The sequence below is a fragment of the Pan paniscus genome, chromosome 1 (genome assembly GCF_029289425.2).
Source record: "Pan paniscus chromosome 1, NHGRI_mPanPan1-v2.0_pri, whole genome shotgun sequence".
Lineage (NCBI taxonomy): Eukaryota > Metazoa > Chordata > Mammalia > Primates > Hominidae > Pan > Pan paniscus.
Window position 1 is genome coordinate 123,150,654 of NC_073249.2, and position 27,718 is coordinate 123,178,371.

General features: G+C 35.8%; 1 pseudogene; it reads right to left on the reverse strand.

Annotated features, from left to right (window-relative positions):
- Window positions 1-400: 400 nt before the first annotated feature.
- LOC100981912 (AP-2 complex subunit beta-like) overlaps window positions 401-27,718 on the reverse strand; it is a 154,918-nt pseudogene continuing 127,600 nt past the window's right edge.

Below are 27,718 nucleotides of genomic sequence, written 5' to 3' on the forward strand. Positions count from 1 at the left end.
CACTGGGGCCTGTTGTGGGGTTGGGGGAGGGGGGAGGGATAGCATTAGGAGATATACCTAATGTAAATGACAAGTTAATGGGTGCAGCACACCAACATGGCACATGTATACATATGTAACAAACCTGCACATTGTGCATATGTACCCTAGAAATTAAAGTATAATAAAAAAATTAAAAAAAAAGAAATGTGGGAAAATAACAAAATGTTGACTCGAGGTAAAGGTAAGTGGATGTTCATTGTACTATTTTTTAAACTTTTATAAAGGTTTGTGATTTTTTAAAAAGTTGAGGGAAAATAAATCATTATTCCTTTTCTTACTGGAAATCATTAAAAGAAAAAAAAAGAGTTCTTGGCTTGCACTGATCACAGCGTGATTGGAAGGTAGTGGACAAGTCTTGTTATTTTTTCAAAATGCTGTCCTAGACTTGATATGTATTGGGAGACTTCAGGAGCTCTGCACTTCAGTGACAGCATATAATGGGGGTTTTCTGGGTGGATACATAGCTCAGCCAAAATCCAAATGCCATTAGTGAGCTTAAGGGATTGGTACACCATATCCTGCCCTTCCACATTCCTCTTGGCGATAGTATAAACATTATTGTTTTGCAACTTGCTGGAAACAATGTCAGCATTTAAATGACATTCCTTAATCTAAAACTGAAGTTCATTTCATTGGGAATATCCTTCCCTGTTGCAAGAAAGACCTGGTGCTCCATTTTGCCATCTTCTAAAAAGCACACTGATTGGGGTGAGGTGGGGTGAGGTGACTGAAGTAGAAGACATCAATATTGTTTTTCATAGCCACCTGCAGGTTATTCAGTCATCTTCATGACTAGGCCCAAGGTGTTGAGAGGCAGGGAGACATCAATGTTCTGATTTGGCATCAGTGGTGTATGGATGGCCAGAGGAGTGCTATTCTTGTTAAACTAGATTGCAAAATCTGTCATATGCTGCAGAGCTGTATTGGTGAAGTTCATTTCCATATAGATGTGCCCTAGGTGGTGAGTCAATGTTCCTGAAATCTCTAAGCCTTTATCCTGTAATGCAGGTAGCCAGAAATAGCCTTAGGAGCCACATACCCACCAGGTGCCATGCCTATCCCTGTGGAGAGTTCAAACAGGTCATTCAGTCCACTGCTGATCACAGCAGGTGTAGATGAAGAAACAAAGGTTGCAGACACCCATCATAGGATGAAGGATTGTCCCACCAGACTATCTTATCCTCCTCCCAAGAGATCCACTGCTCCAATCTGCATGGAGGACACCTGTGGCACATTGACTGGTTGACTGAGGTCAAGGTTTAAAAGACCCCTGAGAAGATCACCTTATGAGGGGATAACCTGAGGCTGTTTCAGGTTAGTTGCAGTGGTACCAACAGGGCTGTCACCTGAATCAGTACTCCCATGATGAATTGGCAACTATTTACAATGGATTCCATGACTTCCTTCCACAAAAATATTTGGAGGCTTATGATACACAGAGGCCAAAGAACCAATGTGGCACATGAGCTCTCCAGTAGAGTTAGCTCAATAAGATCTGTCTCCTCAGAGATCAGTGGCTTCTCAGACAAGACTACTTGTTTAGCTGTGACTGAGTCAGTTGAGAGAAGACACCAATAAATATAGCCCCCGTCTCAAAGGTCAGGATTATCAGAATTCTGTACAACACACTCTTAAACAACAAGTGGATCAAAAAAGAAATCATAAGGGTAATTATAGAATATCTCGAAACAGATGAAAATTACAGCATAACATACCAAAGCTTACGGGATGCAGCAAACACAGTGTTATGAGAAAAATTTATAGCTGTAAATAAATGCTTATATTAAAAAGGAGGAAAGATCTCACATCAATAAGTCTAACATTACACTTTAGCATACTAGAAATAGAAAAACAAACTAAACACAAAAGTAGCTCAAAAAGGAAATAATAAAAATTAGAACAGAGATAAGCAAAATCAATAATAGAAAAACAATAGAAATAATAAAGGCAAGAGTTGGTTCTTTGGAAAGTTCAACAAAATTGACAAACTTTTAGCTAGATGGACTAAGAAAAAGAGAAGATTCAAAAAAGTAATATCAGAAATGAAAGAGAGGACATTACTACTATTTCTAAAGATACAAAAATATTACAAGAGAGTACTAAGATAAATTGCACTCCAAAAAATTTAATAGTCTAGATGACATAGACATGTTCCTAGAAAAACAAAACCTACCAACACTGAATCATGAAAAAGTGGAATATCTGAATAGACCTATAACTAATAAGGAGATTAAATCAATAATCAACAATCTCCCAGCAAAGTAAAGCCCAGGACTAGATAGCTTAACAGGGAACTTTTCTCAAACATTTAAAGAAGAATTAACACCCATCCTCCTCAAACTTTTCTGAAAATTTGAAGAGGAGAGAACACTTTCAAGCCCATTCTGAGTAAAGTATTAAACTGATAACAAAGCCTAACCAAGAAAACACAGAAAAATAAATCTGTAGACTAATATCATGATAAACGAGTTACTCACCAAAAACCTATTAGCAAATTGAATTCAAGAGCTCATTTAAAATATTATACACCATTACCAGTGAGATTTATTCCTGGAATGTAAGCACGGTTTAATATATAAAAATAAATCAATGTAATACATTAAGAGAGTGAAGGGGAAACTAAACCACAAATCATCTCAATTGATGCAAAAAAAATGACAAGATGATAAGACTCAACACTACTACGTGACCAATCAACCAACTAGGAATAGAAGGAAATCACTTCAACATAATAAAGGCCATGTAGGAAAAACCCAGCTAACCTCATACACAATGGTGAAAAACTGAAAGCCCATTCAGTATCATATTGGCTGTGGGTTTGTCATAGATAGCTCTCATTATTTTGAGATATGTCCCATCAATACCTAATTTATTGAGAGTTTTTAGCATGAAGGGATGTCGAATTTTGTCAAAGGCCTTTTCTGCATCTATTGAGATAATCATATGGTTTTTGTCTTTGGTTCTGTTTATATGCTTGATTACATTTATTGATTTGCATATATTGAACCAGCCTTGCATCCCAGGGATGAAGCCCACTTGATCATGGTGGATAAGCTTTTTGATGTGCTGCTGGATTTGCTTTGCCAGTATTTTATTGAGGATTTTTGCATCAATGTTCATCAAGGATATTGGTCTAAAATTCTCTTTGTTGTTTGTGTCTCTGCCTGGCTTTGGTATCAGGATGATGCTGGCCTCATAAAATGAGTTAGGGAGGATTCCCTCTTTTTCTATTGATTGGAATATTTTCAGAAGGAATGGTACCAGTTCCTCCTTGTACCTCTGGTAGAATTCGGCTGTGAATCCATCTGGTCCTGGACTCTTTTTGGTTGGTAAGCTATTGATTATTGCCACAATTTCAGAGCCTGTTATTGGTCTATTCAGAGATTCAGCTTCTTCCTGATTTAGTCTTGGGAGGGTGTATGTGTCGAGGAATTTATCCATTTCTTCTAGATTTTCTAGTTTATTTGTGTAGAGGTGTTTGTAGTATTCTGTGATGGTAGTTTGTATTTCTGTGGGATTGGTGGTGGTATCCCCTTTATCATTTTTTATTGCGTCTATTTGATTCTTCTCTCTTTTCTTCTTTATTAGTCTTGCTAGCGGTCTATCAATTTTGTTGATCCTTTCAAAAAACCAGCTCCTGGATTCATTAATTTTTTGAAGGGTTTTTTGTGTCTCTATTTCCTTCAGTTCTGCTCTGATTTTAGTTATTTCTTGCCTTCTGCTAGCTTTTGAATGTGTTTGCTCTTGCTTTTCTAGTTCTTTTAATTGTGATGTTAGGGTGTCAATTTTGGATCTTTCCTGCTTTCTCTTGTGGGCATTTAGTGCTATAAATTTCCCTCTATACACTGCTTTGAATGCATCCCAGAGATTCTGTTATGTTGTGTCTTTGTTCTCGTTGGTTTCAAAGAACATCTTTATTTCTGCCTTCATTTCGTTATGTACCCAGTCGTCATTCAGGAGCAGGTTGTTCAGTTTCCATGTAGTTGAGCGGTTTTGAGTGAGTTTCTTAATCCTGAGTTCTAGTTTGATTGCACTGTGGTCTGATAGTTTGTTATAATTTCTGTTCTTTTACATTTGCTGAGGAGAGCTTTACTTCCAACTATGTGGTCAATTTTGGAATAGGTGTGGTGTGGTGCTGAAAAAATGTATATTCTGTTGATTTGGGGTGGAGAGTTCTGTAGATGTCTATTAGGTCCGCTTGGTGCAGAGCTGAGTTCAATTCCTGGGTATCCTTGTTGACATTCTGTCCCGTTGATCTGTCTAATGTTGACAGTGGGGTGTTAAAGTCTCCCATTATTAATGTGTGGGAGTCTAAGTCTCTTTGTAGGTCACTCAGGACTTGCTTTATGAATCTTGGTGCTCCTGTATTGGGTGCATATATATTTAGGATAGTTAGCTCTTCTTGTTGAATTGATCCCTTTACCATTATGTAATGGCCTTCTTTGTCTCTTTTGATCTTTGTTGGTTTAAAGTCTGTTTTATCAGAGACTAGGATTGCAACCTCTGCCTTTTTTTGTTTTCCATTTGCTTGGTAGATCTTCCTCCCTCTTTTTATTTTGAGCCTATGTGTGTCTCTGCACGTGAGATGGGTTTCCTGAATACAGCACACTGATGGATCTTGTATCTTTATCCAATTTGCCAGCCTGTGTCTTTTAATTAGAGCATTTAGTCAATTTACATTTAAAGTTAATATTGTTATGTGTGAATTTGATCCTGTCATTATGATGTTAGCTGGTTATTTTGCTCATTAGTTTATGCAGTTTCTTCCTAGTCTCAATGGTCTTTACATTTTGGCATGATTTTGCAATGGCTGGTACCGGTTGTTCCTTTCCATGTTTAGTGCTTCCTTCAGGAGCTCTTTTAGGGCAGGCCTGGTGGTGACAAAATCTCTCAGCATTTGCTTGTTTGTAAAGTATTTTATTTCTCCTTCATTTATGAAGCTTAGTTTGGCTGGATATGAAATTCTAGGTTGACAATTCTTTTCTTTAAGAATGTTCAATATTGGCCCCCGCTCTCTTCTGGTTTGTAGAGTTTCTGCCGAGAGATCCGCTGTTAGTCTGATGGGCTTCCCTTTGAGGGTAACCCGACCTTTCTCTCTGGGTGCCCTTAACATTTTTTCCTTCATTTCAACTTTGGTGAGTCTGACAATTATGTGTCTTGGAGTTGCTCTTCTCGAGGAGTATCTTTGTGGCGTTCTCTGTATTTCCTGAATCTGAATGTTGGCCTGCCTTGATAGATTGGGGAAGTTCTCCTGGATAATATCCTGCAGAGTGTTTTCCAACTTGGTTGCATTCTCCCCATCACTTTCAGGTACACCAATCAGACGTAGATTTGATCTTTTCACATAGTCCCATATTTCTTGGAGGCTTTGCTCGTTTCTTTTTATTCTTTTCTCTCTAAGCTTCCCTTCTCACTTCATTTCATTCGTTTCATCTTCCATCGCTGATACCCTTTCTTCCAGTTGATCACATCGGCTCCTGAGGCTTCTGCATTCTTCACGTAGTTCTCGAGCCTTGGTTTTCAGCTCCATCAACTCCTTTAAGCACTTCTCTGTATTGGTTATTCTAGTTATACATTCTTCTAAATTTTTTTCAAAGTTTTCAACTTCTTTGCCTTTGGTTTGAATGTCCTCCTGTAGCTCGGAGTAATTTGATCGTCTGAAGCCTTCTTCTGTCAGCTCGTCAAAGTCATTCTCCATCCAGCTTTCTTCCATTGCTGGTGAGGAACTGCATTCCTTTGGAGGAGGAGAGGCGCTCTGCTTTTTAGAGTTTCCAGTTTTTCTGCTCTGTTTTTTCCCCATCTTTGTGGTTTTATCTACTTTTGGTCTTTGATGATGGTGATGTACAGATGGGTTTTTGGTGTGGATGTCCTTTCTGTTTGTTAGTTTTCCTTCTAACAGACAGGACCCTCAGCTGCAGGTCTGTTGGAGTACCTGGCTGTGTGAGGTGTCAGTCTGCCCCTGCTGGGGGGTGCCTCCCAGTTAGGCTGCTTGGGGGTCAGGGGTCAGGGACCCACTTGAGGAGGCAGTCTGCCCATTCTCAGATCTCCAGCTGCTTGCTGGGAGAACCACTGCTCTCTTCAAAGCTCAGGTGGAAATGCAGAAATCACCTGTCTTCTGCGTCGCTCACGCTGGGAGCTGTAGACCGGAGCTGCTCCTATTCGGCCATCTTGGCTCCTCACCCCAATATTGAATTTCAAAATTTAATTACTATTTTTTTAAAAAAAGAACTACCAACTATAAAAGCCCCAGAGCAGATAGATTCACAGCCAAATTCTACCAGATGTACAAAGAAGAGCTGGTACCAATTCTACTAAAATTATTCCAAAAAGAAATTAGGAGAAAGAACTCCTTCTTAACACATTCTATGATGCCAACATCACTATAATAAAAAATCTGGCAAAGTCTCAACCATAAAAGGAAACTGCAGGCCAGCATCCTTGATGAATATAGACCCAAAAATCTTTAACAGACTATTAGCAAACCAAATCCAGCAGCACATCAAAATGTTAATTCACCATGATCAAGTAGGCGTTATTCTTGGAATGAAAGTTTGGTTCAACATATGCAAGTTGATAAATGTGATTCACTACATAAATAAAATTAAAAGCAGAAAGTGTATAACCATCTCAATTTGTACAGAAAAGAGTTTTGATAAAATACAATATCCCTTCATGATAAAACACCTCACCAGACGGCATTGAAAGAACACAACAAACAATAAGAGCCATCTATGACAAACACATAGCCAACATCATACTGAATAGGCAAATGCTGGGGGCATTCCAGTTAAGAACAGGCTCAAGACGAGGTTGTTCCACACAGTACTGCAAGTCCTATTCAGAGCAATCAGGCAAGAGAAACAAATAAAAAGCATCTAAATAGGAAAAGAAAAGGTAAAATTATCTCTCTTCACAGAGATATGATTCTACACCTAGAAAATTCTGAAGACTTAGGTAAAAGGCTCCTAGGACAGATAAATGACTTCAGTAAAATTTTAGGACACAAAATCAATGTGTAAAAATCAGTAGCACTTCTGTCTACAATAATATTTAAGCTGAGAGCCAAATCAAGAATGCAATCCCATTTATAATTGCCACAAACAAAAATAAAAAGGAATATATCTATCCAAAAAAGGTGAAAGATCTCTACAATGAGAATTTAAAAACACTGCTAACATAAATCAAAGATGAAAACAAACAAATAGAAAAATATTACATGCTCATGGATAGGAAAAATCAATATTATTGTAATGGTCATACTGCCCAAAGCAATCTATAGATTTAATGTTATTCCTATCAAATTACCAAAGTCATTTTGCACATAGAATAAACTGCTCTAAAATTCATATGGAACTAAAAAGAGCCTGAATAGTCAAAGTACTCCGAAGCAAAAAGAACAAAGCAAGATGCATCACATTATCAGACTTCAAACTATATTCTAAGGTTACTGTAACCTCAACAGCATGATACTGGTACAAAAACAGACACACAGATTAAGAGGAAACAGAAATAAAGCCTTTCACCTGCAAACATCTGATATTTGACAAAGCCAGCAAAAATAAGCAATGAGGAAAGGACATATTATTCAATAAATGGAGCTGGGATAACTTTTAAGCCATATGCAGAAGATTGAAACTGGACTCCTACTTTTCACCATATACAAACATCAATTCAGTATGGATTAAAGATTTAAATATGATAGCTAAAACCATAAAAATCCTAGAAGAAAACTTAGAAAATGCCCTTCTTGACACTGGCCTTAGCCCAAAAGTTTATGGCTAAGTCCTCAAAAGTAATTGCAAAAAAACAAAAATTTGCAAGTGGAATCTAATTAAAATAAAGAGATTCGGAACATTAAAAGAAATTATTAAGAGTATACAGACAACCTATAGAATGAGAGAAAATATTCTCAAACTATGCACAAGATAAAGGTCTAGTTCCAGAATTTATATGGAACTGAAACAATTCAACAAGCAAAAACAAATAACACCCTTTAAAAGTGGGCAAAAACATACACAGACATTTCTCAAAAGAAGACAAACATTAGCGACCAAAAAACATGAAAAAATTCTCAACATAACTAATCCTCAGAGAAATGCAAATCAAAACCACAATAAGATACCATCTCACCCCAGTAAGTATGGCTATTGCTTTTTGAGTTTTTGTTTGTTTGTTTTGTTTTGAGTTGGAGTCTCACTCTGTCACCAGGGATGGAATGCAGTGACACGATCTTGGCTCACTACAGCCTCCACCTCCTGCGTTCAAGCAATTCTCCCACCTTAGCCTCCGAAGTAGCTGAGATTACAGGTGTGTGTCATTACGCCCAGCTATTTTGTATTTTTAGTAGAGATGGGGTTTCACCATGTTGATCAGGCTGGTCTAGAACTCCTGACCTCAAGTGATCTTCCTGCCTTGGCCTCCGAAAGTAGAATGGTTATTGTTAAAAAGTCAAAAAATAATAGATGACAAGGTTGTGGAGATAAGGGAATGCTTATACACTGTTGGTAGAAATGTGAATTAGTTCAGTCACTGAAGAAAGCAGTTTGAAGATTTCTAATAACTTAAAACAGAGCTACCATTCAACTCATCCATCCCATTGCTAGATTTATACCCAAAGGAAAATTAATCATTCTACCCCAAAGATGCAGGTACTATTACATTTATGTCACCACTAGTCACAATAGCAAGGACATGGAATCAATCTAGGTGCCCATCCACAGTAGACTGAATAAAGAAAATGTGGTTCATATACACTGTGGAATACTATGCAGCCATAAAAATTAATAAAATCATGGTCTCTGCAACAACATGGATACCACTGGAGGGCATTATCCAGCAAATTAATGTGGGAACAAAAACCAAATACCACATGTTCTCACTTGTAAGTGGGAGCTAAGCATTGGGTACACATGGACATAAAGATAATACTCAATGGGGACTACTCAAGGAGAGAGTAGGAAAGGGGCAAAAGGGCTATAAATTTAGGTACTATGGTCACTCCCTGGGTGATAGGATAATTTGTGCCCCAAACCTTAGTGTCATGAGATGACATGTAACAAATCTGCACATGTACCCCCGACTCTAAAATTAAATTTGAAAGTATAAAAATTTATAACCTCCATTATTGGATTGATAACATATACATATATAATAGTCATAGCAATAATAGCATAAAGAAGTCAGATTTGGTGTAATATTTCTATATTTTTTTCTAAGAGCCAGTTAGTACACAGTGTATGATAAGTCAAAGATGCATATTTTAATTTCTAAATGAAACACTTTAATCAATGTGAAGAAATTGGTATTAATTTTGCAAAGAAATTGATTGTGGTAATAGTTATGTGACATTTGTCAAAACTCACTTTTTAAGGGTAGATTTTATTGTATGTAAATTACATCAGTGAAGCTGATTTTAAAAATGAAAAATGAGCTTTCCCAGACTTTTTCTACAAAAAAAGGAGGTCTTATTTGAATACAAACAATCTTAGGAACAACTCAAAATTGGTTAAAACCGGGAAGATGTAGGAAGCTGTGATAGTTAAACAAACTCAGAATAGAAAAAAGACAATGTTTTCCCTCCAAACTAAACTGTGTACTAATAAACAGCATGTTGAAGTGAGAACATTTTTTAAAATAATGGTTGAAATATGAGAATTTTAAATAAAATATAGTTTTAATTTTAATCAAATATCAGAATGTCATAGAACTTCTCTTTCTCATTGAATGTACAATTTGTGTGAAATATGATGGCAAAAGTTTGTCAAAGGCATCAAGGAGAGTGAAAATGTTAATGCTTTGACCTCTGCAATAACACTAAAGATTCTAATCTGAAGGTACAGCTTTCACATATCAATCTGAATTTAGCAACAGGATCAACTAAATAATTTAGTAAATGCAATGCTTTTTAATTCAACATTTTCCAAAAGCAGTACACATGGTTTTGTTAAGGGAAGTCACCAAATGGTAAAAATATCAGGCTCCTGCCATGAGTGCATTTTTCCTCAATTCAGTAGATATACATAGCACAGGTTTTTTTTCAGAGGTATTTTATTGTTTTTCTACTTTTCATCAGGCTTCTGTTGCCATGGCAATAAAGTAGGCTATCTTGTTGGATTTCACCTTTACTGTCTTGCTTCATATGGTTCTCTCTGCTCAGAGCAAACATGGTGGGTACCGCACACATACAAATGTCTGATTTCGTATTTCCTTCTTGAGAGTGCTTGGCAGCTCGTCTCCTGAGACAGCTGAAACAGCATTTCACAAAGTGGCATTCATCCTTCTCTCTAATGGCTTCCATCATATGTCTCACTTGTTTTGTGATCTCTCTTTTAAGAAGGACACAGCTCCTCTTGAAAAATTTCTTTTTCCCATTGAAACAGAGGTCTTTTAACATTTCAATTAACTTGGTTGTCAGAGCAAATCTAAATACATTCCCTGTTTAATGTTACCCATTGTTAGGGTGTGAAATAAAAAAGGAAACTCAAAGGAGCATATAGGATCACCACAAATACAAATGAACAGATTTATTCAGTGCACAAACACTTTAACTTTTAGCCTCTTCTCTTTTACCTATAGCAATTACCAATTCTTTCAACTATCTAAATGTAAATCATGATTCCTGTCAAGGGCTATTTTAGTCTTTGAACAGGGCAAAACAGCATGCATTAAATATTTGTTGAAAGAGACAAATAAAAAAACACTTAAGTAGAGGACACACATGCACATATACACACACATACCAAATACTGTTGAATTAAAGCCAGAAAGAAACTCTAACAGGGATTAAACCTTGTGCTTATTAGATATAGGGAGTCCTTCCACACCACCAGGCTTTTCCCTTCTGCCAAAAACAAATATTTCCCCCCATATTTCCTACCTATTTTTGATTTCCTAAGTTTAATGTTAACATATTTATTTGCATCTTATAGCCAGTGTTCTTCAATAATATTTATTCATCAGGTTTTTTGGCTTGTAATTATTTCTAAATTAAATTTTTAGTCCTATTACTTACAGATTAAAATATCACTTTTATGCATCATTCATAAGACAGATTTCTATGAACTTAAGCAAAGTTTACAAAGAGAAAATGATAATTTTTTAAGATTTCATAATTCTGAATTTTGTTTAATTTTGTGGTTGTAGTCAGCATTGTCTAGATAATTCTTACCACATTATTATTATTAATCTCACACTTTAAACATTTTTCTGTCTTAAAAATTGATGACTTATTTAAGCGGTCCATTTTGCATCCAGGTGCATAGAATGTTCATCCCATATTTTCTAAACAATCCACATTATGTATTATGGGACTATCATTAGTTCTTGTTGGCAGTGCTATTTTTTTTCTGTCTGTCAGGATTTCCCTATCCTTTTTTGTCTAGTTCCTTTGCAGAATCACTTCACTGACTTCACTGTTTCTGAAGCATCCATCCATTATAGTACTCATTTCCAATTCCAGGAACAGTCCTCTGTCCCAGGTTGGCCAGAGATACCATCCCTTCTCCCGAGTGACTACTTCAGGAATGACTATATTACCCCTTCATAGACAAGGGGTTCTTAGAGGAGAAATCTCTGCATAGACAATGCAGATATGAAGTAGTTAGCCATCTTGCTCACAATATGAAGTTCTTCTCTATAGAATAATGCCACATAGAGACAAGCTGAGCCGAGAGAGAGAAAGACATGGAGGTGACTATACGTATATCTAAAACCAGCTTTTTAAATAACTGTTTCAGTTATATGTCCTAATATAGACCACTTTTCTTAAGCTCAGGTAATACATCACATCAGAGAGCCCTTCCCTGCCTGCAGTAAATAAACTTTTAGTTATTCTTTTACTGCATACTTTTATAACAAGCATAACACTCTGATCTGCATTCTCTAATTTATTTATTTTATTTTTATAGTCTCTTTCCCCCGGTAAAACGTAAGCTCCACTTTGGCAGAATCTTTGCTAGCAACATGCCTGGCTTTCAATAAACTGTTGTTAAATGGATAAATGAATGAATAAAGCTTGTTTGAGGGGAGTTTTTGTAAATAGAAACTGAAACAACCTGACTAATGCATACTTTGTTTTTCTAGTTTGCAGCAATAATATAAAAATCTAGGTATGGTTGATTATATTTTATTAACTTTTTGCATTACTTTTTCTTCATATCATTATGGCTTTTGTATAATTTTTTTCCCTCATATGGATTTTCAAAAGAGTCTTCCAGCAGCATTTTCTCTACCTTAGCTTAACCCTTTATTTTGGTCTTCATACAGTCACCAGAGTAATATTTATGAGAGAAAAAATGATTAGGTTAACTCTGCATGCTCTGATTTTCAGCAGAAATCCTCCAATCTCAGATGCTTGAGACAAAACCATATCTCCTCTGGCTTCCACATATCCATGGACAGGAATTAAGAGGGATCCAAGAGCTCTATGTACTTCTAATTAAACCTTTTCTCCTGCAAACTCCACATCCACCCTAGCAAGAGTGAGAAACATGGAACTCCATGCTTCTGGCAAGACTCACACCCTCCCTTTCCAATATTCACACCTCATCTCCACCTGATTTGAGACCACAATTTTATTTTGCCCTTTATCCATATTCAAACCAGTTATCACAGGACATTCTGAACACTTAGTTCACACTTTTCTCTAGATTCTAAACAACGTGATGGCTCCATAAGCAGAAGTGCAACACTCTCATTCTATCCCCACCCCCATCAATCTTTAAATCACTTTCCTGCTCTAGTTTTAGTCTTAGAATCTACATATATCATATACTGTCTTTCCCAACAAGAATGAATATAAATTTCCCTGTCGTTGCTTCCTAATTTCTCTAATCCTTCCATTATCTTCTTATAGTCTAGTATAGACACCAGACTCAGACCTGGCCAAACATAGTACTTCACTCTCCTTCCCGTAAGAGATGGCTATGTGTGGTTTGCCTGCCAAAGATGCCTCTGTTCTAATTCCTGGAGCCCATTAATATATTGTTCAATGTGGCAGAGGGGAAATAAGGTAACAGATGGAATTAAGCTTGCTAATACCTTAATCTTAAAATAGGGAGATTACCCTGGATTTTCCAGGTGGGCCTAGTGTAATTGCAAGGGTCCTTAAACATGAAAAAAGGATACAGAGGAGTTTGATCCATGAAATGTGAGTATGGCTTTGAAGATGACTGAGGCATCATAAGCCAAGGAATATGGCAGGCTATGGCAGCTGGAAAATGCAAGGAAACAAATCCTCCAGAAAGAAATGGAGCCCTCCTGACACCTTGACTTTAGACCAATGAGACCCATTTAAAACTTCTGACATCCAGAATTGTACATAATATGTGTGTCTTGTTTTAAGCCACTAAGTTTTTGGTAATTTGTTAAAGCAATTTCTTAGTCCATTTGCTTTGCTATTATAAAAAGTACCTTATTTGTACCGTATAAGCTAAAGTATATACCATATTATGTTATAAACAAGAAAAAATGTATTTCTCACAGTTCTGGGGGCTGGAAAGTCCAAGATAAAGGTGCTGGCTTTGACACTGACTCAGTGTCTGGTGAAGGCCCACTTCCTTATAGATGGCACCTTCTTGCTGTATTCTCACATGGTGAAAGAGGCTAGCGAGCTCTCTGGGGTCTCTTTCATAAGAACACTAATCCCATTCATGAAGGCTGTGCCCTCATGACCTCATCACATCTCAAATTTCTCACCTCTTAATATTATCACCTTTGGGGTTACGTTCAACATATAAAGTTTGGGAGGATAAAAAAATCAGACCATAGCAAGCAGCAATAGGAAACTAATACATCGTGTGGCCCAAAAGGGCCAGTGTTTCATGAAAATATTTGTCATATTGATATGTTGATAATGTAAGAGAGGAGAACTCTTTTCAGTAGGATCCCAAGATGTAAGAACCTACAGGGCTGAAGCCACCAGGAACCTCTTTCCACCACAGGAAAAAAAATAAAATAAAAAAAACAACTTATCCAAGAATTTAACCCGCACAAGGATGTCACATACAAGAGAACAAGCTCTGAGTATACATTTTGTGTATACTGGACTTTTTCAATTACATGAGTCAATGCATTCTTTTTTATCTTAAGCTAGTTTGACTCACATTTTTGCCACTTTAACACACAAAAAAATTATTAAGGTATATATAATCTTATACTTCCTTGACTATGCCTTTTATCTCCTAAAACATTTCTACATATACATAAAGATTTTGCTTGACTCTCATCTCTTAGTAAGGTTTCCCTGACTCTTCCAAGCAGATTTATCACTACTCTGTGCATACAATATAGCTACATTATTAAACTTATTATATCTTACAATGATTTTAGTGAGAAAGTGAGCTAAGATTGTCCTTACACCCCCTGCCATGCCTTCACCCCTGATGAGGAAAGAAGATTTGAACATGGGTCTTAGTCACAAGAATGTTTTCTAAAATAAGCCAGAGAAAAAAAGAATAAATTAACAGCATAAGGCCAGAATATTAGTTTATAAGAAATAAAGCCAATGTCATATTAATCAGAGGAATATATATTTTTCAATGAAATAAAATGAAATGAAATATTTGGAAAGGAGTTTTGCCCACCCTTGAGTAGATATGTTTGATTATTTTATACATCAGTGTAAAATCAGTATCAATATCAGCCAAATAACTTATCTTACTTGTCCTCTTGATAATTCTCTTCACTCTTAACATTATAGTTCAGAGCATGTACACATGTATGCATGCAAATGCACACACACACACACGCGCGCGCACACACACACACACAAACACAGTGCCTTTCCTGATAAACCAGTGGACTGAAATAATATCCTTTTCCTCTGGAATAACGTGAAAAGACATTGAGGTATTTTTTAGTTTGTTGGTTTTGTTTTTCCCAAGAGTTTTCAGTATATGGGAAAGGAAAAAATGTTACATAAAATAGGATAAGACGGTAAGAAACTCAGTTTCTTTCAATGTCCTTGACCACCAGGCCTAGGCAGCGAGGTTCTATACTTTCACATTACGACAAAGTAGCTGTCTCAGAGACATCATACCCAATGTCCTACCACCCCTCATATCCACTCTGTGTAGTCTTTAAACAACCATCAAAATTTCAAATGCCTTTAATAAATAACAACTTAAACCTTCAAAAGTATCAGGGTCATATTATTTTTAGAAAAAGAGAGTTTAGAACAATATTAGATCAGTAATGTATATTCACATTATTGTGCTATAGATATTCAGAACTTTTCATCTTGCAAAATGGAAACTCTATACCTGTTTAACAATTTCATTTCCTCATCCCCCCAGCCCCTTGCAATTACCTGGGCCCACCTGGAAAATCCAGGATAATCTCCCTATTTTAAGATTAAGGTATTAGCAAGATTAATTCCATCTGTTACCTTATTTCCCCTTTGCCACATTGAACAATATATTAATGGGCTCCAGGAATTAGAACAGAGGCATCTTTGGCAGGCAAACCATACATAGCCATCTCTTACGGGAAGGAGAGTGAAGTACTATGTTTGGCCAGGTCTGAGTCTGGTGTCTATACTAGACTATAAGAAGATAATGGAAGGATTAGAGAAATTAGGAAGCAATGATAGAGAAATGGCAACCACCATTTTACTTTATATTTCTATGAGTTTGACTATGTTAGATACTTCTGTTGTGGTTTGAATGTGTCTCCTAAAGTTCCAGTGCAACAGTGATGGGAACTGGGGCCAAATAAGAGGTGATTAGGTCGTCAGGGCTCTGCCTTCATGAATGGATTAATGTCATTATGTTGGGAATGGTTTAGTATCATGACAGTGAGTTTTCTATAAAAGTGAGTTTGGCCCCGTCTTGCCCTTGCTTGAGCTCTCTTGCCCTTCCGCCTTCCACCATGAGATGACGCAACATCTTGCCACATATAGGTTCCTCAATCTTGTAATTCCCAGTCTTCAGAACTATAAAAAATAAATACCTTTTATTTATAAATTACTTAGTCTCAGGTATTGTTATAGCAACACAAAACAGACTAAGATGATCATATATTATCATATATATATTATATATATAATAAATATATACATATTTAAAAACCAGCAATGTTTGAAAGAGTAAGAGAATCCCTCTACTCCTTGTAAAATCAGATAGTAGCAGTAGCACTACCATCACTGTAAAGTATGGGACGCAGGGAGTATCTATGGGTGGCTGGCAGACATCAAGGGATAGTATGTACCTAACCTACTGGTGAAGGAACAGCTGGAGAGGTACTTGGTTCAATGGGATTTTAAACTCTTCCTCTCTATATCCATAAAGAATATTTGTAGATAAGTCTTAACAAAGGAAAGAGAATAGTCCTAGCACCCAGAGATATTGGTTTACATCTCTAACTCTCCTAAAGACTACAGGCTCCTTGAGAAAAAAAAACAAAAAACAAAAAAACTGAGTTTATTTACCTTAGAGATGGAACCAGTTGGTAGAGAACCTTAGATTAAGTGTTACACACACACAGGGAGAGAGAGAGAGAGACCAAACAGGTTTAGAAAATAACGTTCAATTCCTCAAATTAGTAACAAGCATAGCCTGAACTAAAACTCTCATTTTCAAGTTCCTTGTCATAGTCTGTCATTGTTTACTGTCTCTTTCCAAATTATCACTTGGTGAGTAACAGAAGATATTTTCAAGTCTCTCATAAGATTTGTACTGAGACTTAAGGTTAAGAATATTCTTATTTCTTTTCACTTTCTTGGCAAGTTTATATTTAACGGATATAAGAAGCTTTATTCATAAAAGTAGACTACATTTCATGTGTTCTTCCTGTAAAATATGCATGTAACCTCTTCCATTCTTGCAGTTTCTACTGTATATTCTGTAAAATTAATAAAATTACTGAATCTATATTTTACAAATATCATTGCCACACTTATTGTCTAATAGTATTTAATATTATATTGCTTGTTAATCAATATTAAAAATGATTAAAATAAATTTATTCTTGTTTTAACAGTATTAGTTTACATTTTGCCCAGCATACCCCAAAGCTCCTATTGTACTTTTCTAGGAAGATATTACCTTCAGTATGGAAGGGGGTAGTGAATGTATTACTAAATAATGCCAAAACATTTGTGGATAGAAAATTCCCATTGATAGAACAAAACCTTGATATTATCTCTAAAAGTAAGTACTGAAAATAAAGTTAGAAAAACAAATACAAATAGTATTCAAATAAAAATTGGCAGGGTTTAATAAGAAAAGTAGTGAGGTAGTTTCTATAAATAAAGAGCTCATTATGGAACAAACATAAATTAACAATAAGTACAAAATATTAAATAAATATTCTGAGAACAGAAGATTAGGATGCAAAGATTTCCCAAAATAATAGATTGACTCAAGATGACAAAGTGTACAAATGCTGCAAAATGCCTATGCATCCAAGATTACATGAAAGAAGAAAAAAGATTTCATATATTTTATAAAATATATAAATAAGAGAGAATATATATATATTTCATATATATTCATGCATGTATTTTCTATACCAAACATATACACACACAATGGAGAATAAATCCATAATAGACAAGAAAAAAATTTAAAGTGCCATTATAGCCCAAATGTTATGAGCAATACCTGAAAGATATAAAGTAAGTAGGATCAGATCCAAAGAAAAGCAAGAGAAAAAAAAGCATTGCAAAACAGATTCTGAAGCAGACTGTTGCAAAGGTAAAGGCATTTTAGGTTCTGAAGAATGAAGCAAAGTTAATGAAGCAAGCAGAAGAGTTTAGATAAAGCATTACTGATACATTCAGAAACAGCTAAGGGGATATTGCAGCTATGAAAAATTTATTAGAAGTCTTGGCATTTAAAAGTTGATCACCTATGCTGGAAACAATAGTCTAAATAGCCTAATGGGCATGGTTGAAGTGTAAATTACTGGGCTAGAAACCTACCAAGGGATTATCTCAGACTACAGAGATAAATGCAAATGAGAGGGAAAGTATAAGTGATGAGAAACGAAGTAGAGATCCATAGGTTCCAATATCTCTCTAAAATGAGTTCCAGAAGGAGAAGAGGAATACATGGAATAGAGTAAAAAATAATAATAATATAGTAAAAAATAACACTTCCATTAACAAAATGGAATGAGTTTATAGTTTAGAAAACATGTGAAGCAATGGTGAAATCTCAGAACATCAAATGTTAATGTTAATTGTGTTGTCCCAAAAATTCATGTGTTGAAGTCCTAATGCCCAGTACTCTAGAATGTGACTGTATTTGAAAATGGGGTTTTGAATAAGTTATTAAATTAAAATGAAGCCATAACAGTAGACCCTAATTGAATCTGACTGGTGTTCTTCTAAAAACAGAAGATTAGGATGCAAAAAAAGACATCAGGGATGGTCCCTCACAAAAGAAAGGCAATGTGAGGACACAGTGAGAAGGCAGCCATCTGTGAGACAAGGAGAGAGGGTTCAGAAAAATCAAACCCGCCCACAACTGGATCTTGGACTTCTAGCCTCTAGAACTGTGAGAAAATAAATTTCTGTTATTTTAGCCACCAACTCTGTGGTATTTTATTATGGTAGCCCTGGCAAACTAATACACCAACAACTAAAATATTATTCTAAAAACATCTTGTAAGAAAACACAAGCAATCTAACAAAAAAAATCAGCTTAATATTATATTTCATTTAAACATGACTTCTACCTTTATTGTTATCAATTAAGGATTTTTTTTTCCTAGTAGCATCCATATGTGTTTACTGGTGTCTATTCTCCTCATCCACCTGTAGTCAATCCCTTACTATGCAGGCAAAATTATCTTGTGCAAATAAGATCACATAATGCCTTCTGCTCAAAACCCCTGATGGTTTTACATCCAAAATAAAATCCCAAGGAATCAAAGAACTTATTTTGACCTATAATATCTCTTTTATTGGTCCTTCTTTCCCTTTCACTCTTTATCCACATTGAACATCTTTTAGTTTCTGGAACAAACCAAGTAATTAATATCTAACACAGCCAAGGTGATTCTCAACCTTGGCTGAGTATTGGAAACACCTGCAGAGACATTAAAATATTGATGCTTGATTTCTACTCCCTAGATTTCTAGATGCATTTGGTCAGGCATTCAACCGTGGTATCAGAATTTTTTTAAGCTCCCAGGGGATTGTTAGGGTCAGAGAAGTTTGGAAACCACTTGTCTAAGGAAGTCCCTGTTGCTCGAGTTTAGAATCCATTTGTCCACACCTTCACCTGGCTCCCTTCTTTATTTCTTTCAAAAGAAGGCCAAATGTCTGATCAAATGCTCTCTGATCTAAGAAAGTGGAACTTCAGAGTTCTAGGACAAAACTACTTTGAGTGTAAAATCCTAACCCAGCAAGTTAATATTAACCTAGGAGGGAGATAGTTATACAGAGACACCCAAAAGTACAAAACAAGATAGGTAAATTATGAGGAGACATTTATATAGGACAGAAAGAGGATGAGAAAGCCGCATGTCTACAGTAATAAAAGACCTTGAGATTGCTACATAAGACCTGGGTTCGTATAAATTCTCTGAGTCTTGGTTTTCACAATGTTGAATTGCAGATATTATCTTCTGTAAGTTTTTTCAGGCGCCTTCTCCCAGGACCAAAGTAGACTAATGTAATAAAATGTTTTGTCACTTCAAGAACTGCGTAAATGGATTTTTCAAGTAAATTTAAAATAAAAGCCTTATATTAGTCTCCTCAGGCTGCCATTACAGAATACCACAGACTAGGTGGTAAACAACAGAAATTTATTTTCTCAAGGTTCTGGAGGCCAGAAGTCCCAAGTCACGGGTTCAGCAGGGTTGGTTTATGAGAGGTTTCTCCTCCTGGCTTGCAGATGGCTGCCTTCTCGCAGCTTCCTTTCATGGCTTTTCCTCCCTGCATAGACACTGCTGGTGTCCCTTCCTCTTCTTAAAAGGACACCAGTCCTATTGAATTAGTGCCCCACCTTTATGACTTAATTCAACCTGATTACCTTCTTAAAGGTCTTTTATCCCAAATACAGTCATATTGAGGGGTTAGGCTTTAAAATATGAATATTGCAGGGGAGGGGACACAATTCAGTCTATAGAAAGCTTCAATTAACAAATACTTTGGGAGCCTGGGCAGAGTGAGACTCAGTCTCTACAAAAATAAAAATAAAATAATTATCCAGTTGTGGAGGCATAGGCCAGTAGTCCTGGGTACTCAGGAGGCTGAGGCAGGAAAGGGCTTGAGACCAGGAGTTCCAGATATTAATACAATAAACCATGATCACACCACTGCCCCTGGTGACAGAGCAAGACTCTGTCTCTAGGGAAACATACACACACACACATAAATTGAAAGTTTAGTTAGGAAACTAGAAGAAAATTCATAAAATATCAGCCCTAGATTGACATTCAACAGATGTTTAAACGCTACATAGTTTCCTGTTCACTAGTTTTTGTCTGTGATGAGTAAAGCAATGTGCTAGCTACTTTTGGTTAAAGCTCAGAAACAAAATTAGAAAATCAAATTTGTGAAGAAGATTTTCAAAAACTCAAGTGTTTCACAAGCAGTTGTCAGTGATAGAAATTAGCCTTGTAAGGCAGAAACTGGTGTCATTATGTCTCTTTCCTAACATAACAGGTTAAGTAGTATATCCTGCAGAACACTAACTCTTTAAGAATTTTCTCAAAACGTTTCAAAATCTAGAAGTTTCAAAAATATTTTGATAATATACTACTTACTAAAGATTCAAAATATGCATTAGCATATTTTACTGAATGAACAGATGCTACAGAAATAATATATTTTATTTTGCTTATTCCAGCACTTCCAAAATTATGTGAGTCTTTTTTCAAACATTCTTTAAAACCATTAGATAACAATTTCTTGGGGATACAATAACAAACCCCTGTGTTTATTTAAGAAAAAAAATGAGAAGGGGAGAGAGGCCCAGAGTAATTGATCTTATAAAATATAAATTCTAAAGCAACATAACTTTATTTCCAATTAGAAATGCTGGATAGAAAAAGAAAATAGCAGTCCTTTGAAATATTTTTAGTGGAAATCTTGAAAATAAAAAATAATAAGAAATGAAACAAAAAACACTTAGGTTTTACATAAAAGAAATTTATATTTTCAGGATCTGTAGTTTCTTAAAATGCCTATGGTCCACTTATTTTAAAGTAGCAATGTATATAACTTTTCTATTAAGACTTCATGTGATGAATGATTTATAGACACGAAATAGTCATTACTCTCCCTTTAAAATCATATTTTCTCTTTCTTATCTAAAATGACATAGATGTGAGGTGGCTACATGAGTTAAATTACCAGTGGCATTAGATACCGTAAGTGGAATAGAGTCTTGTTAAACAAATCCGTGAGGATCTTTTCCTCTGCACTCTCTAGCCTGCTCCACCAACTCTCTCTGTTGTTTCCCCTTCTCTGCCCTTTCTCAAATCGATTCATTTCTATGCAAATGCTTGCATCTCTGTAAGGAGGATATGTGATAGGAAACCAGGCTTTTTCTATAGACAGACTGTTTATTGAGTAATTTATACATCCTTTACTCAAACAGAAAATCTATGAGTATCATCATTTATTCATTCACAAGGGTGTTTTCCCACCTGAGGCAAGGACACTATTTTAATTTTGTTTTAGAGCTGGTGGGCACATTTCTGTTCTATTATGGTCAGCAGCCCCACTTTGAATATATGTTCCAGGGGCAATCTCCCCTCAGAACCTTCCAAATATTCTTAACTCACAGAATGCCATTAATCTTCCGTGTTTTCTGATTTACCCAATCCTAGCTGTCTTTTCGAAAGTGCAGCCTTCTTGGCTGTTGCAACTCACCTTTATTTCATTAATCTATATTATACAAGTTAGCACTTAAATGGTTCACTTTTCTTTGTCTTGTAATCTCCCTAAAACACTTAAGAAATTCCTTGAACACAAATAACACTTCTAATGTGCTTTCTGTTCTCAACACTTATTATAATATATTCAGCCCATAATAGATGTCCGTAAAGATTTGCTGAGTTAACATCAGTGGGGTTAATAAGAAAGATAGATTAAAATCAGTGGGTTGGGGGTGAACTTGGTTAAAGGAGGATGAAGACCTGTAGATCTAAATTTGCCAAGTTATATTATCTCATAAATACATGTCTTCAAAGTGTGGAAGTTTCTGGTTGCACCTTGTGATGATTAACTTTATGTCTCAGCTTGAGTGGGATATGGGATCCCCAGATTAAACATTGTTTCTGGGTGTGTTTGTGAAGGCTTTTTGTGGTGAGATTAGCATTTGAATGTCTAGACTCTAGTGTTCACCGCTCTCCTCAATATGCTTCGGCATCATCCAATCCTTGTAGGGTCTGAATAAGACAAAAGGCAAAGAAAGGATAAATTTCTCCCTTTTTCTCCTGTCCCGCTGTTGAGCTGGAAAATCTAATTTCATCTTCCTCTGGCTTAGGACTGGGATTTACATCATCACTTCTCTGATTCTCAGGCCTTCAGACTCACACTGAATTATCCCAACAGGTTTCCTGTGTTTCTAGCTTGCAGAGGACAGACTGGAGGACTAACCGGTCCCCATAATTGTGTGAGCCAATTTCTCATAATAAATTTATAGATTTTTATATATACTACATAAATATCATTTAAATATTATGTATAAACACATATAATAAATATATATTAATTTATAATACATAAGAGATACATGTGTTCTGGAGAACCTAATACAAACATTCTAGTAAGATCCTAGAAAGTTGCCAAATAAGAGGCTCAGATGAATTACTAAGATATATTACATTTCAGTCACAAACTTTCATGCCTTAAAAAATAGCCATGTTTTGGCTTTTGTTCTGTTTTGTCTTTTTTAAAATTGTTTGTTTTGAATCTCAAATTCTACTACAGTTAATGCTGCTTTCAAATCAATCATTTTCCTTACATATAGATCTACATTTGAAATAACAACAATGTACAATTGAACTTGAGGGATAAATGTTATACAGAGATTTTTTAAATCATATATTGGCAAGAATAAAAAAAATTCACTTGCTTTTTTGTTACGTTTATTTCCACAACTGTTTAGTGCTTAATACAAAAGTACATAATTTTGAATGCTCCGCATTAACTCAAAAAGATGGAAATTTTATCAAATGTTTATAACCTGATGCTTCAAATAGCCAAATCAGAGTATGAGACGGTTTTATTTGGTAGTTACATGTCATATTTAAAAATAGGCTTTCTTTTATTTTCTGTGTTCACTGAGGCTATAGCTACAGAATTCAATGAATTATTACAAATCTAGTAAGATAAACAAGCATTATTATTGTTCCCTCTACACACATTGAGTAGGCACTAGGTATAACAAAGTGAACACAAGAGACGTGGTTCCTTTCTTTGTGGACATTATAATTCTATGGAGAAGATGTATGAATAGACAATAAAAAAAAAAAAAGAATGCACAAAAAGAAAAAAACAAGAAAAAGTAATAGCTAACCAACAACATAATTACACAGTAAATCCATGGAAAGGAGAGTTAGGTGCTGAGAAATTACACAGTGTTTTAGAGATTTATTTTAGAAAGTGACATTTAACCTAAAACTTCAAAGATAAGAATCACCATGTGAAAAAAAATCCAGATAGAAGAGAGAGAGGAAAAAAAATAAAAGTATCTAAATCAGGGGAGGATTTTATAATATAGGGGAAACAAGGGGGAGTAATGAAAATGATAAGGATGGAGAAATTGGTGGGGGCCAAGTTGTAAGGGGACAATAGAACAGGATAAGTACAATGGGGAGCTGTTAAAATTTTCAAGCAAAAAAAAAGGACAATATTAATTTATGTTTTAAAAAGTTTACAAGCTGCTATGTTGAAAGTATTAAAAGGGAATAAGTGTGAAAACGAGGAAGAGTTAAGACACATTGTGTTAGCTTAGAGGTAGATAAGAAATAATTCTGACCTGACTTAGGTAAAACAGTGGACATATTTAGTGATAGAAGTTATAAAATACTTTGGTGGGAGAATTGAAAGAATATGAAAGAAATAAAGGAAAAGGAGGGATTTGAACAACTAGATGGATGTCTTAAACACCAAAATAGGGACTGTGTTAATTTGGATTATGTTCATTATTAGCAACAGAAACTCATCTCAAATTAGCTCATGCAAAAAAGGGTAATTTATTAGCCCAAGACTATAGATTGTTTCAGGTACTGCTAGATATAAGGCTTTAAGCCAGGTGGATTGTTTTCTGCTTCCCTCTGTGTGTCCCTTTCATTTTCTTAAAGGCTTTCTCCACATGATGGGAACGGTGCCCAGTTACAGTCATCATAAGATTCAGCATCTATAAATCAGATTTTACAGTGGAGCCAAGTAATGCCTTCTAGTTCTACCTCTGTTACACCACTCAATTGACCCCTCCATCAATGTTACATGAATGAAGTGAGTAAATAGTGGAATAAAACTGATGGTCCTGGCCGGGCGTAGTGGCTGGCTCACGCCTGTAATCCTAGCACTTTGGGAGGTGGAGGCGGGCGGATCACGAGGTCAGGAGATCGAGACCATCCTGGCTAACACGGTGAAACTCCGTCTCTACTTCTCTACTAAAAATAAAAAAAAAAATTAGCCGGGCGTGGTGGCGGGCGCCTGTAGTCTCAGCTACTCGGGAGGCTGAGGCAGGAGAATGGCTTGAACCCCGGAGGCGGAGCTTGCAGTGAGCCGAGATTGCACCACTGCACTCCAGCCTGGGCGACAGAGCGAGACTCCATCTCATACAAACAAACAAACAAACAAACAACTGATGGTCCTTTTTGTTTCCTTAATTTTATTCTTTCTTGATTTTCATAATATCATTTTTTACTCAGTTCTCTTCATACTTCTGTATATTCCTTTTCTTTATTCTCTTAGAGTCCTTGGCTTACACCTTAAACACTGACTTATTTCCACCTCAACCCACTTCTCTATTGCTCATTCTTAGTATCTTTCCCTGAGCCTACACATCGATTATCACAACTTTAAATTTTCTCATAATTACTCAGAAATTATTCGTTGGATACTACCCAGTACTAGATATTATCCCAGGCACTATGGATATTATTAACAAAATATCTGTTAAAGTATATCTGTCTACCTACTTCTCTATCTACCATCTATCTTTTATCAACTATAGATTGTTAACTGAAAAAAAAATTGACACAGAAATCAAAGGAAATGCATTGATTTGCAAAACAAAGAAGGTACACTGAGTCAAAGCAGTCCTGAATAGTGTCCTGTAAGGTAGATACAGGAGAGATTGTTTGTAGCGGATTTTCACAAAAAGTTGCTTTTGGAGTCAGTTTATTGACTGGGCAAAAATCTGAAATTGTAAACCCTTTCAGATTGGTTACTTAATTAGGGTATTCCCAGCTAAGACATACTGATGGCCAGTGGATGCTGATTTCAGCTGTTATCCAAAGCTACTGGAACATTCTGTGGCTTGACCTTCAGCAGGTGTCAGTACAATTTTCTTCGGACCCCACTTTAAGGCCATTGTCATAATGACTTCATTTTCTTTCACACTGGGCTCCTTTCCTATCATGTGGAGAAAGCCTATTTACGTCATTTTGTCATCTTCTGACACCTCTCAAATCTATATTCTCGTCCTAAACTCTCTCATGAGAGATTCTATCTCCACCGAGTTTCAGACTGATATATACAACTTCCTGTTGTACATATTTGCTTAAACAACACATAGACACTGCTTAACTCAAAATATCCAAACAAAAATTATCTTCTCTCTTAAACTTATTTATTATTCCTCATCATTTTTCATCTCTACAGTTGATACAACCATCCATTCAGACATCAGGGGGTCTTTCCTTCCTCTCTTCCACTTTAATCAGTCACCGACATTTTAAATCCAAATTAATGTTTGAGTTAATTCAAGCCCCCATCATCTATCAGCTGGTCTATTGCTGTAGTCTTCACACTTACCTCCCTGACTCCAATTTCCTTTCCCTCAAATCAAACTTCCACACCAATGCCAGAAGGGTCCACATAAAACAAAATTTTGATCACCCTAGTACTCCTCTTATAACCATTACAAAAATTCAAGCAACTTATCATGACATAGGTCATCTGCCTATGACCTCCCCCTTGCCAATTCTCCTTAAGAATTTAATGTTCAGCATTTACTCTTGACACCCCTTGGGCTTGAAATTTCTTACTTTCCATTGCTCCTTCTTCATCAGATTAATTACATTTCCTATATCACAGATTCTTTCCAGAAGGCTTTCTTGGAATCTTGAGATTGTATTCCATGTCTCTCCTCTGTGCACCCATTCTCACATTCATTTATTAACTTATACCAACTTTTGCTTACTCTCCTATGTGCTGTACTTGACACATGTTCACATGCTATTTTTCTTGATAGTCAGGAGAGAGAAGAAATCACGTGTGAGCCATGAGAGAAAAGCAAAACATTATTTATCTTCCTCTCTCCAGTAACTAATTTAGTGCTTTACACAACAGATATTTATCAAGTGAGGGAATAATGTCCTTCTTTCTCGAGTCTAAATATTTCAAACCACTATCCATACACATTCCTCATTATAATAATTCATTATAACCTTTACATTTACAAAATGGTGTCACATTTATTATCATGTTCAATCCAAATCACTTTTAAAGGATCATTAATAGGTTTTCACATTCCTGTTTTTAATAACAGGAAAGTTGAAAGATTTATTTAAGGTCAAACAACCAGTGATGGAACTGTAACTTTGGAAAATTCTTTGGACCCCAAACTATATAAATTTTCCCAACATAGCACATTGCCTGCTCACTAGTGTGGTGACCCAATCTCCTCAACTCCTTCTTTCTGAAACGTGCCAGACATGTTTCTAATTCTGGAGAGCCTAACTTAATGAAAACAGACACCTCTGCTCAAGCAAGCTTGACCTTTTCACCCTGAGCTCCAACCTATTTCTAGCTACCTACTTCATGTATCTCTCCTTCGGTTTGCCATATCATTTCAAAAGCCAACATGTCTAAAATAAAATGCATCATTGCTCTGCTCCCATACCCTATGGCTCCCACCCATACTAGCTTGACCTCCAGATTTTATGATTTCTGTCATTGCTTCTTTGTCTTGGGAATCTGGAAATTAAAGTTACAGCTGTATCTACATATTCGTCTCATGAAAATAAACCTCTTTACTGATAAATTGTCATTATTTATTGAGAACCTGCCAGGCTATCATTCATCCCTTCAGGCCCTTACTGAACAAGTTCATTTTAGAGAATTAAATATGGCATACTGAAAATAGTACTCTCCCCCTTGCATAATTTAGATTTAGGCATAAAAATATTTCAGTGACAACCTAAGCTGATAAAAGGTGAAAATCTTTAACAATTAGGAGATTACTTTCATTACCTCAGTTACATTTTTGACTGAAAAGTATATTACTATTATTTTTCTTTTTTTATTTCATTTAATTTTTTTTGTAATGAGGAGGGCAATGATGCCATCTGTTTTATTTCCATTTATTCTTATTTTTGTTCCATACCTGTCAGTTATTTAGCGGCACTAATGGAACCAGGGCAAAAGAGATTTACCTTTTAGATTCACCAGATTTGATAGTGGTGGGGTTAATTCTTTCTGCATTTTAACAACTTTCTTGTTATTTTAATATCTGCTGGAAACAATGTAATAAATGAATAT